General features: G+C 55.2%; 8 non-coding genes and 8 pseudogenes across 8 annotated transcripts; all 16 read left to right on the forward strand.

Annotated features, from left to right (window-relative positions):
* The first annotated feature begins 81 nt into the window (after window positions 1-81).
* LOC130274917 (5S ribosomal RNA) lies at window positions 82-200 on the forward strand. The gene has a single exon (XR_008844625.1). It is a non-coding gene; the product is annotated as a 5S ribosomal RNA (ribosomal RNA).
* Window positions 201-500: 300 nt separating this feature from the next.
* Window positions 501-620, forward strand: LOC130275176 (5S ribosomal RNA; annotated as a pseudogene).
* A 653-nt stretch (window positions 621-1273) lies between these two features.
* On the forward strand, window positions 1274-1392 carry LOC130275086 (5S ribosomal RNA). The gene has a single exon (XR_008844675.1). It is a non-coding gene; the product is annotated as a 5S ribosomal RNA (ribosomal RNA).
* Window positions 1393-1692: 300 nt separating this feature from the next.
* LOC130274999 (5S ribosomal RNA) lies at window positions 1693-1812 on the forward strand (annotated as a pseudogene).
* Window positions 1813-2464: 652 nt separating this feature from the next.
* LOC130275097 (5S ribosomal RNA) lies at window positions 2465-2583 on the forward strand. Its single transcript, XR_008844676.1, has one exon. It is a non-coding gene; the product is annotated as a 5S ribosomal RNA (ribosomal RNA).
* A 300-nt stretch (window positions 2584-2883) lies between these two features.
* Window positions 2884-3003, forward strand: LOC130275001 (5S ribosomal RNA; annotated as a pseudogene).
* Window positions 3004-3508: 505 nt separating this feature from the next.
* On the forward strand, window positions 3509-3627 carry LOC130274903 (5S ribosomal RNA). Its single transcript, XR_008844611.1, has one exon. It is a non-coding gene; the product is annotated as a 5S ribosomal RNA (ribosomal RNA).
* A 300-nt stretch (window positions 3628-3927) lies between these two features.
* On the forward strand, window positions 3928-4047 carry LOC130275002 (5S ribosomal RNA; annotated as a pseudogene).
* A 651-nt stretch (window positions 4048-4698) lies between these two features.
* On the forward strand, window positions 4699-4817 carry LOC130274611 (5S ribosomal RNA). The gene has a single exon (XR_008844409.1). It is a non-coding gene; the product is annotated as a 5S ribosomal RNA (ribosomal RNA).
* A 300-nt stretch (window positions 4818-5117) lies between these two features.
* On the forward strand, window positions 5118-5237 carry LOC130275003 (5S ribosomal RNA; annotated as a pseudogene).
* A 652-nt stretch (window positions 5238-5889) lies between these two features.
* LOC130274904 (5S ribosomal RNA) lies at window positions 5890-6008 on the forward strand. The gene has a single exon (XR_008844612.1). It is a non-coding gene; the product is annotated as a 5S ribosomal RNA (ribosomal RNA).
* Window positions 6009-6308: 300 nt separating this feature from the next.
* LOC130275004 (5S ribosomal RNA) lies at window positions 6309-6428 on the forward strand (annotated as a pseudogene).
* A 649-nt stretch (window positions 6429-7077) lies between these two features.
* Window positions 7078-7196, forward strand: LOC130274874 (5S ribosomal RNA). Its single transcript, XR_008844582.1, has one exon. It is a non-coding gene; the product is annotated as a 5S ribosomal RNA (ribosomal RNA).
* Window positions 7197-7496: 300 nt separating this feature from the next.
* On the forward strand, window positions 7497-7616 carry LOC130275005 (5S ribosomal RNA; annotated as a pseudogene).
* Window positions 7617-8268: 652 nt separating this feature from the next.
* LOC130274905 (5S ribosomal RNA) lies at window positions 8269-8387 on the forward strand. The gene has a single exon (XR_008844613.1). It is a non-coding gene; the product is annotated as a 5S ribosomal RNA (ribosomal RNA).
* A 300-nt stretch (window positions 8388-8687) lies between these two features.
* LOC130275007 (5S ribosomal RNA) lies at window positions 8688-8807 on the forward strand (annotated as a pseudogene).
* The last annotated feature ends 620 nt before the right edge of the window (window positions 8808-9427 follow it).

Consider the following 9427-nt stretch of genomic DNA (forward strand, 5'->3'; position numbering starts at 1 on the left):
GGGGCAGGAAGCAGGCCCAGTGCTGAGCAGCAGGCAGGCAGGCTGCAGAGTAGAAGAGCTGCAAATGAGAGGCTCGTCTCTGCCTACGGCCACACCACCCTGAACACGCCCTATCTCGTCTGATCTCGGAAGCTAAGCAGGGTCGGGCCTGGTTAGTACTTGGATGGGAGACCGCCTGGGAATACCAGGTGCTGTAGGCTTTTTGCTTTTTCTCACTTCAACCAGCAGGGGTCAGTCTCCCCTATGCCTTTTTTACATTCACTTTCTTAGCTGCACATTTGCTTCTTTTCTTCTTTTTTTATGGCCTTTCTCCCTTGTGTTGTTTATGTGACGTCACAGTACGGGATATGCTCCTACAGTCCTATCAGCTTGAGTCCCTGCACGTCCCCAGGGCTCACCTGCAATGTACGCAGGGGTGCGCTACCTGCTGTCCAGCCCTTTGCGCAACGGTCCGCGGCCTGGAGGAAAGCTGCTTGTGCGACAGAGTGGGGCCAGCCAGTGTCTACCGGCCACACCACCCTGGGTATGCCCGATCTCGTCTGATCTCGGAAGCCAAGCAGGGTCGGGTTCGGACAGTACTGGGATGGTTGACCTCCTGGGAATACCGGGTGCTGTAGACAGGTTGCGATGTTTCTTTACACTTTCTCCTCTGGCCCAGCCTGGGAAGGCACTTTCCCGAATATCCGGGGGGGGGGGGGGAGATTTACGAAAACCTGTTTTGGGGGAAAAGTTGGCCCATTGCCCGTAAGCATCCAATGAGATGGCTTCTTCCAGTTTCAAAAAGGTAGCTAATAAAAAATGAAAAGAAGCAATGTGATCGGTTGCTACGGGCAACTGCTCCGCTTTTTCTCTGCGCAGGTTTTGACGAATCTCCCCCATTCAACTTGGGGCAAGCCAGAGCTGGAAGCCGCAGAGGCCTGTGTGCCGGTTTGCTGCTTGCTACTGTCAGCACACAATCCGTCCATCCAGCTCCATGTCCCGGCCAGAAAAGCTCATTGCCCCTGCAGCCAGGCATGTGTAAATATAAGAGTTAAAAGCAGCCCAGCCAGGAAATGGCCAGGCTTTGAGCAGGCTGAGGCTGAAGGGGCCAGCCCGAGCAAGGGCTCCCTGTGCAAAGCAGTTTGTGTACGTAAGCCATAGAGCCAGTGAGCTGAAGCAGCCTTGGAGCTGGGCTGAGTGCGTGGAAAGGAGGGGGGCAGGAAGCAGGCCCAGTGCTGAGCAGCAGGCAGGCAGGCTGCAGAGTAGAAGAGCTGCAAATGAGAGGCTCGTCTCTGCCTACGGCCACACCACCCTGAACACGCCCGATCTCGTCTGATCTCGGAAGCTAAGCAGGGTCGGGCCTGGTTAGTACTTGGATGGGAGACCGCCTGGGAATACCAGGTGCTGTAGGCTTTTTGCTTTTTCTCACTTCAACCAGCAGGGGTCAGTCTCCCCTATGCCTTTTTTACATTCACTTTCTTAGCTGCACATTTGCTTCTTTTCTTCTTTTTTTATGGCCTTTCTCCCTTGTGTTGTTTATGTGACGTCACAGTACGGGATATGCTCCTACAGTCCTATCAGCTTGAGTCCCTGCACGTCCCCAGGGCTCACCTGCAATGTACGCAGGGGTGCGCTACCTGCTGTCCAGCCCTTTGCGCAACGGTCCGCGGCCTGGAGGAAAGCTGCTTGTGCGACAGAGTGGGGCCAGCCAGTGTCTACCGGCCACACCACCCTGGGTATGCCCGATCTCGTCTGATCTCGGAAGCCAAGCAGGGTCGGGCTCGGACAGTACTGGGATGGTTGACCTCCTGGGAATACCGGGTGCTGTAGACAGGTTGCGATGTTTCTTTACACTTTCTCCTCTGGCCCAGCCTGGGAAGGCACTTTCCCGAATATCCGGGGGGGGGGGGGAGATTTACGAAAACCTGTTTTGGGGGAAAAGTTGGCCCATTGCCCGTAAGCATCCAATGAGATGGCTTCTTCCAGTTTCAAAAAGGTAGCTAATAAAAAATGAAAAGAAGCAATGTGATCGGTTGCTACGGGCAACTGCTCCGCTTTTTCTCTGCGCAGGTTTTGACGAATCTCCCCCATTCAACTTGGGGCAAGCCAGAGCTGGAAGCCGCAGAGGCCTGTGTGCCGGTTTGCTGCTTGCTACTGTCAGCACACAATCCGTCCATCCAGCTCCATGTCCCGGCCAGAAAAGCTCATTGCCCCTGCAGCCAGGCATGTGTAAATATAAGAGTTAAAAGCAGCCCAGCCAGGAAATGGCCAGGCTTTGAGCAGGCTGAGGCTGAAGGGGCCAGCCCGAGCAAGGGCTCCCTGTGCAAAGCAGTTTGTGTACGTAAGCCATAGAGCCAGTGAGCTGAAGCAGCCTTGGAGCTGGGCTGAGTGCGTGGAAAGGAGGGGGGCAGGAAGCAGGCCCAGTGCTGAGCAGCAGGCAGGCAGGCTGCAGAGTAGAAGAGCTGCAAATGAGAGGCTCGTCTCTGCCTACGGCCACACCACCCTGAACACGCCCGATCTCGTCTGATCTCGGAAGCTAAGCAGGGTCGGGCCTGGTTAGTACTTGGATGGGAGACCGCCTGGGAATACCAGGTGCTGTAGGCTTTTTGCTTTTTCTCACTTCAACCAGCAGGGGTCAGTCTCCCCTATGCCTTTTTTACATTCACTTTCTTAGCTGCACATTTGCTTCTTTTCTTCTTTTTTTATGGCCTTTCTCCCTTGTGTTGTTTATGTGACGTCACAGTACGGGATATGCTCCTACAGTCCTATCAGCTTGAGTCCCTGCACGTCCCCAGGGCTCACCTGCAATGTACGCAGGGGTGCGCTACCTGCTGTCCAGCCCTTTGCGCAACGGTCCGCGGCCTGGAGGAAAGCTGCTTGTGCGACAGAGTGGGGCCAGCCAGTGTCTACCGGCCACACCACCCTGGGTATGCCCGATCTCGTCTGATCTCGGAAGCCAAGCAGGGTCGGGCTCGGACAGTACTGGGATGGTTGACCTCCTGGGAATACCGGGTGCTGTAGACAGGTTGCGATGTTTCTTTACACTTTCTCCTCTGGCCCAGCCTGGGAAGGCACTTTCCCGAATATCGGGGGGGGGGGGGAGGAGATTTACGAAAACCTGTTTTGGGGGAAAAGTTGGCCCATTGCCCGTAAGCATCCAATGAGATGGCTTCTTCCAGTTTCAAAAAGGTAGCAAATAAAAAATGAAAAGAAGCAATGTGATCGGTTGCTACGGGCAACTGCTCCGCTTTTTCTCTGCGCAGGTTTTGACGAATCTCCCCCATTCAACTTGGGGCAAGCCAGAGCTGGAAGCCGCAGAGGCCTGTGTGCCGGTTTGCTGCTTGCTACTGTCAGCACACAATCCGTCCATCCAGCTCCGTGTCCCGGCCAGAAAAGCTCATTGCCCCTGCAGCCAGGCATGTGTAAATATAAGAGTTAAAAGCAGCCCAGCCAGGAAAGCAGGCCCAGTGCTGAGCAGCAGGCAGGCAGGCTGCAGAGTAGAAGAGCTGCAAATGAGAGGCTCGTCTCTGCCTACGGCCACACCACCCTGAACACGCCCGATCTCGTCTGATCTCGGAAGCTAAGCAGGGTCGTGCCTGGTTAGTACTTGGATGGGAGACCGCCTGGGAATACCAGGTGCTGTAGGCTTTTTGCTTTTTCTCACTTCAACCAGCAGGGGTCAGTCTCCCCTATGCCTTTTTTACATTCACTTTCTTAGCTGCACATTTGCTTCTTTTCTTCTTTTTTTATGGCCTTTCTCCCTTGTGTTGTTTATGTGACGTCACAGTACGGGATATGCTCCTACAGTCCTATCAGCTTGAGTCCCTGCACGTCCCCAGGGCTCACCTGCAATGTACGCAGGGGTGCGCTACCTGCTGTCCAGCCCTTTGCGCAACGGTCCGCGGCCTGGAGGAAAGCTGCTTGTGCGACAGAGTGGGGCCAGCCAGTGTCTACCGGCCACACCACCCTGGGTATGCCCGATCTCGTCTGATCTCGGAAGCCAAGCAGGGTCGGGCTCGGACAGTACTGGGATGGTTGACCTCCTGGGAATACCGGGTGCTGTAGACAGGTTGCGATGTTTCTTTACACTTTCTCCTCTGGCCCAGCCTGGGAAGGCACTTTCCCGAATATCGGGGGGGGGGGGGAGATTTACGAAAACCTGTTTTGGGGGAAAAGTTGGCCCATTGCCCGTAAGCATCCAATGAGATGGCTTCTTCCAGTTTCAAAAAGGTAGCAAATAAAAAATGAAAAGAAGCAATGTGATCGGTTGCTACGGGCAACTGCTCCGCTTTTTCTCTGCGCAGGTTTTGACGAATCTCCCCCATTCAACTTGGGGCAAGCCAGAGCTGGAAGCCGCAGAGGCCTGTGTGCCGGTTTGCTGCTTGCTACTGTCAGCACACAATCCGTCCATCCAGCTCCGTGTCCCGGCCAGAAAAGCTCATTGCCCCTGCAGCCAGGCATGTGTAAATATAAGAGTTAAAAGCAGCCCAGCCAGGAAATGGCCAGGCTTTGAGCAGGCTGAGGCTGAAGGGGCCAGCCCGAGCAAGGGCTCCCTGTGCAAAGCAGTTTGTGTACGTAAGCCATAGAGCCAGTGAGCTGAAGCAGCCTTGGAGCTGGGCTGAGTGCGTGGAAAGGAGGGGGGCAGGAAGCAGGCCCAGTGCTGAGCAGCAGGCAGGCAGGCTGCAGAGTAGAAGAGCTGCAAATGAGAGGCTCGTCTCTGCCTACGGCCACACCACCCTGAACACACCCGATCTCGTCTGATCTCGGAAGCTAAGCAGGGTCGGGCCTGGTTAGTACTTGGATGGGAGACCGCCTGGGAATACCAGGTGCTGTAGGCTTTTTGCTTTTTCTCACTTCAACCAGCAGGGGTCAGTCTCCCCTATGCCTTTTTTACATTCACTTTCTTAGCTGCACATTTGCTTCTTTTCTTCTTTTTTTATGGCCTTTCTCCCTTGTGTTGTTTATGTGACGTCACAGTACGGGATATGCTCCTACAGTCCTATCAGCTTGAGTCCCTGCACGTCCCCAGGGCTCACCTGCAATGTACGCAGGGGTGCGCTACCTGCTGTCCAGCCCTTTGCGCAACGGTCCGCGGCCTGGAGGAAAGCTGCTTGTGCGACAGAGTGGGGCCAGCCAGTGTCTACCGGCCACACCACCCTGGGTATGCCCGATCTCGTCTGATCTCGGAAGCCAAGCAGGGTCGGGCTCGGACAGTACTGGGATGGTTGACCTCCTGGGAATACCGGGTGCTGTAGACAGGTTGCGATGTTTCTTTACACTTTCTCCTCTGGCCCAGCCTGGGAAGGCACTTTCCCGAATATCCGGGGGGGGGGGGGAGATTTACGAAAACCTGTTTTGGGGGAAAAGTTGGCCCATTGCCCGTAAGCATCCAATGAGATGGCTTCTTCCAGTTTCAAAAAGGTAGCTAATAAAAAATGAAAAGAAGCAATGTGATCGGTTGCTACGGGCAACTGCTCCGCTTTTTCTCTGCGCAGGTTTTGACGAATCTCCCCCATTCAACTTGGGGCAAGCCAGAGCTGGAAGCCGCAGAGGCCTGTGTGCCGGTTTGCTGCTTGCTACTGTCAGCACACAATCCGTCCATCCAGCTCCATGTCCCGGCCAGAAAAGCTCATTGCCCCTGCAGCCAGGCATGTGTAAATATAAGAGTTAAAAGCAGCCCAGCCAGGAAATGGCCAGGCTTTGAGCAGGCTGAGGCTGAAGGGGCCAGCCCGAGCAAGGGCTCCCTGTGCAAAGCAGTTTGTGTACGTAAGCCATAGAGCCAGTGAGCTGAAGCAGCCTTGGAGCTGGGCTGAGTGCGTGGAAAGGAGGGGGGCAGGAAGCAGGCCCAGTGCTGAGCAGCAGGCAGGCAGGCTGCAGAGTAGTAGAGCTGCAAATGAGAGGCTCGTCTCTGCCTACGGCCACACCACCCTGAACACGCCCGATCTCGTCTGATCTCGGAAGCTAAGCAGGGTCGTGCCTGGTTAGTACTTGGATGGGAGACCGCCTGGGAATACCAGGTGCTGTAGGCTTTTTGCTTTTTCTCACTTCAACCAGCAGGGGTCAGTCTCCCCTATGCCTTTTTTACATTCACTTTCTTAGCTGCACATTTGCTTCTTTTCTTCTTTTTTTATGGCCTTTCTCCCTTGTGTTGTTTATGTGACGTCACAGTACGGGATATGCTCCTACAGTCCTATCAGCTTGAGTCCCTGCACGTCCCCAGGGCTCACCTGCAATGTACGCAGGGGTGCGCTACCTGCTGTCCAGCCCTTTGCGCAACGGTCCGCGGCCTGGAGGAAAGCTGCTTGTGCGACAGAGTGGGGCCAGCCAGTGTCTACCGGCCACACCACCCTGGGTATGCCCGATCTCGTCTGATCTCGGAAGCCAAGCAGGGTCGGGCTCGGACAGTACTGGGATGGTTGACCTCCTGGGAATACCGGGTGCTGTAGACAGGTTGCGATGTTTCTTTACACTTTCTCCTCTGGCCCAGCCTGGGAAGGCACTTTCCCGAATATCGGGGGGGGGGGAGATTTACGAAAACCTGTTTTGGGGGAAAAGTTGGCCCATTGCCCGTAAGCATCCAATGAGATGGCTTCTTCCAGTTTCAAAAAGGTAGCAAATAAAAAATGAAAAGAAGCAATGTGATCGGTTGCTACGGGCAACTGCTCCGCTTTTTCTCTGCGCAGGTTTTGACGAATCTCCCCCATTCAACTTGGGGCAAGCCAGAGCTGGAAGCCGCAGAGGCCTGTGTGCCGGTTTGCTGCTTGCTACTGTCAGCACACAATCCGTCCATCCAGCTCCGTGTCCCGGCCAGAAAAGCTCATTGCCCCTGCAGCCAGGCATGTGTAAATATAAGAGTTAAAAGCAGCCCAGCCAGGAAATGGCCAGGCTTTGAGCAGGCTGAGGCTGAAGGGGCCAGCCCGAGCAAGGGCTCCCTGTGCAAAGCAGTTTGTGTACGTAAGCCATAGAGCCAGTGAGCTGAAGCAGCCTTGGAGCTGGGCTGAGTGCGTGGAAAGGAGGGGGGCAGGAAGCAGGCCCAGTGCTGAGCAGCAGGCAGGCAGGCTGCAGAGTAGAAGAGCTGCAAATGAGAGGCTCGTCTCTGCCTACGGCCACACCACCCTGAACACACCCGATCTCGTCTGATCTCGGAAGCTAAGCAGGGTCGGGCCTGGTTAGTACTTGGATGGGAGACCGCCTGGGAATACCAGGTGCTGTAGGCTTTTTGCTTTTTCTCACTTCAACCAGCAGGGGTCAGTCTCCCCTATGCCTTTTTTACATTCACTTTCTTAGCTGCACATTTGCTTCTTTTCTTCTTTTTTTATGGCCTTTCTCCCTTGTGTTGTTTATGTGACGTCACAGTACGGGATATGCTCCTACAGTCCTATCAGCTTGAGTCCCTGCACGTCCCCAGGGCTCACCTGCAATGTACGCAGGGGTGCGCTACCTGCTGTCCAGCCCTTTGCGCAACGGTCCGCGGCCTGGAGGAAAGCTGCTTGTGCGACAGAGTGGGGCCAGCCAGTGTCTACCGGCCACACCACCCTGGGTATGCCCGATCTCGTCTGATCTCGGAAGCCAAGCAGGGTCGGGCTCGGACAGTACTGGGATGGTTGACCTCCTGGGAATACCGGGTGCTGTAGACAGGTTGCGATGTTTCTTTACACTTTCTCCTCTGGCCCAGCCTGGGAAGGCACTTTCCCGAATATCCGGGGGGGGGGGGGAGATTTACGAAAACCTGTTTTGGGGGAAAAGTTGGCCCATTGCCCGTAAGCATCCAATGAGATGGCTTCTTCCAGTTTCAAAAAGGTAGCTAATAAAAAATGAAAAGAAGCAATGTGATCGGTTGCTACGGGCAACTGCTCCGCTTTTTCTCTGCGCAGGTTTTGACGAATCTCCCCCATTCAACTTGGGGCAAGCCAGAGCTGGAAGCCGCAGAGGCCTGTGTGCCGGTTTGCTGCTTGCTACTGTCAGCACACAATCCGTCCATCCAGCTCCATGTCCCGGCCAGAAAAGCTCATTGCCCCTGCAGCCAGGCATGTGTAAATATAAGAGTTAAAAGCAGCCCAGCCAGGAAATGGCCAGGCTTTGAGCAGGCTGAGGCTGAAGGGGCCAGCCCGAGCAAGGGCTCCCTGTGCAAAGCAGTTTGTGTACGTAAGCCATAGAGCCAGTGAGCTGAAGCAGCCTTGGAGCTGGGCTGAGTGCGTGGAAAGGAGGGGGGCAGGAAGCAGGCCCAGTGCTGAGCAGCAGGCAGGCAGGCTGCAGAGTAGTAGAGCTGCAAATGAGAGGCTCGTCTCTGCCTACGGCCACACCACCCTGAACACGCCCGATCTCGTCTGATCTCGGAAGCTAAGCAGGGTCGTGCCTGGTTAGTACTTGGATGGGAGACCGCCTGGGAATACCAGGTGCTGTAGGCTTTTTGCTTTTTCTCACTTCAACCAGCAGGGGTCAGTCTCCCCTATGCCTTTTTTACATTCACTTTCTTAGCTGCACATTTGCTTCTTTTCTTCTTTTTTTATGGCCTTTCTCCCTTGTGTTGTTTATGTGACGTCACAGTACGGGATATGCTCCTACAGTCCTATCAGCTTGAGTCCCTGCACGTCCCCAGGGCTCACCTGCAATGTACGCAGGGGTGCGCTACCTGCTGTCCAGCCCTTTGCGCAACGGTCCGCGGCCTGGAGGAAAGCTGCTTGTGCGACAGAGTGGGGCCAGCCAGTGTCTACCGGCCACACCACCCTGGGTATGCCCGATCTCGTCTGATCTCGGAAGCCAAGCAGGGTCGGGCTCGGACAGTACTGGGATGGTTGACCTCCTGGGAATACCGGGTGCTGTAGACAGGTTGCGATGTTTCTTTACACTTTCTCCTCTGGCCCAGCCTGGGAAGGCACTTTCCCGAATATCGGGGGGGGGGGAGATTTACGAAAACCTGTTTTGGGGGAAAAGTTGGCCCATTGCCCGTAAGCATCCAATGAGATGGCTTCTTCCAGTTTCAAAAAGGTAGCAAATAAAAAATGAAAAGAAGCAATGTGATCGGTTGCTACGGGCAACTGCTCCGCTTTTTCTCTGCGCAGGTTTTGACGAATCTCCCCCATTCAACTTGGGGCAAGCCAGAGCTGGAAGCCGCAGAGGCCTGTGTGCCGGTTTGCTGCTTGCTACTGTCAGCACACAATCCGTCCATCCAGCTCCGTGTCCCGGCCAGAAAAGCTCATTGCCCCTGCAGCCAGGCATGTGTAAATATAAGAGTTAAAAGCAGCCCAGCCAGGAAATGGCCAGGCTTTGAGCAGGCTGAGGCTGAAGGGGCCAGCCCGAGCAAGGGCTCCCTGTGCAAAGCAGTTTGTGTACGTAAGCCATAGAGCCAGTGAGCTGAAGCAGCCTTGGAGCTGGGCTGAGTGCGTGGAAAGGAGGGGGGCAGGAAGCAGGCCCAGTGCTGAGCAGCAGGCAGGCAGGCTGCAGAGTA

Source organism: Hyla sarda, chromosome 5, assembly GCF_029499605.1.
Source record: "Hyla sarda isolate aHylSar1 chromosome 5, aHylSar1.hap1, whole genome shotgun sequence".
Lineage (NCBI taxonomy): Eukaryota > Metazoa > Chordata > Amphibia > Anura > Hylidae > Hyla > Hyla sarda.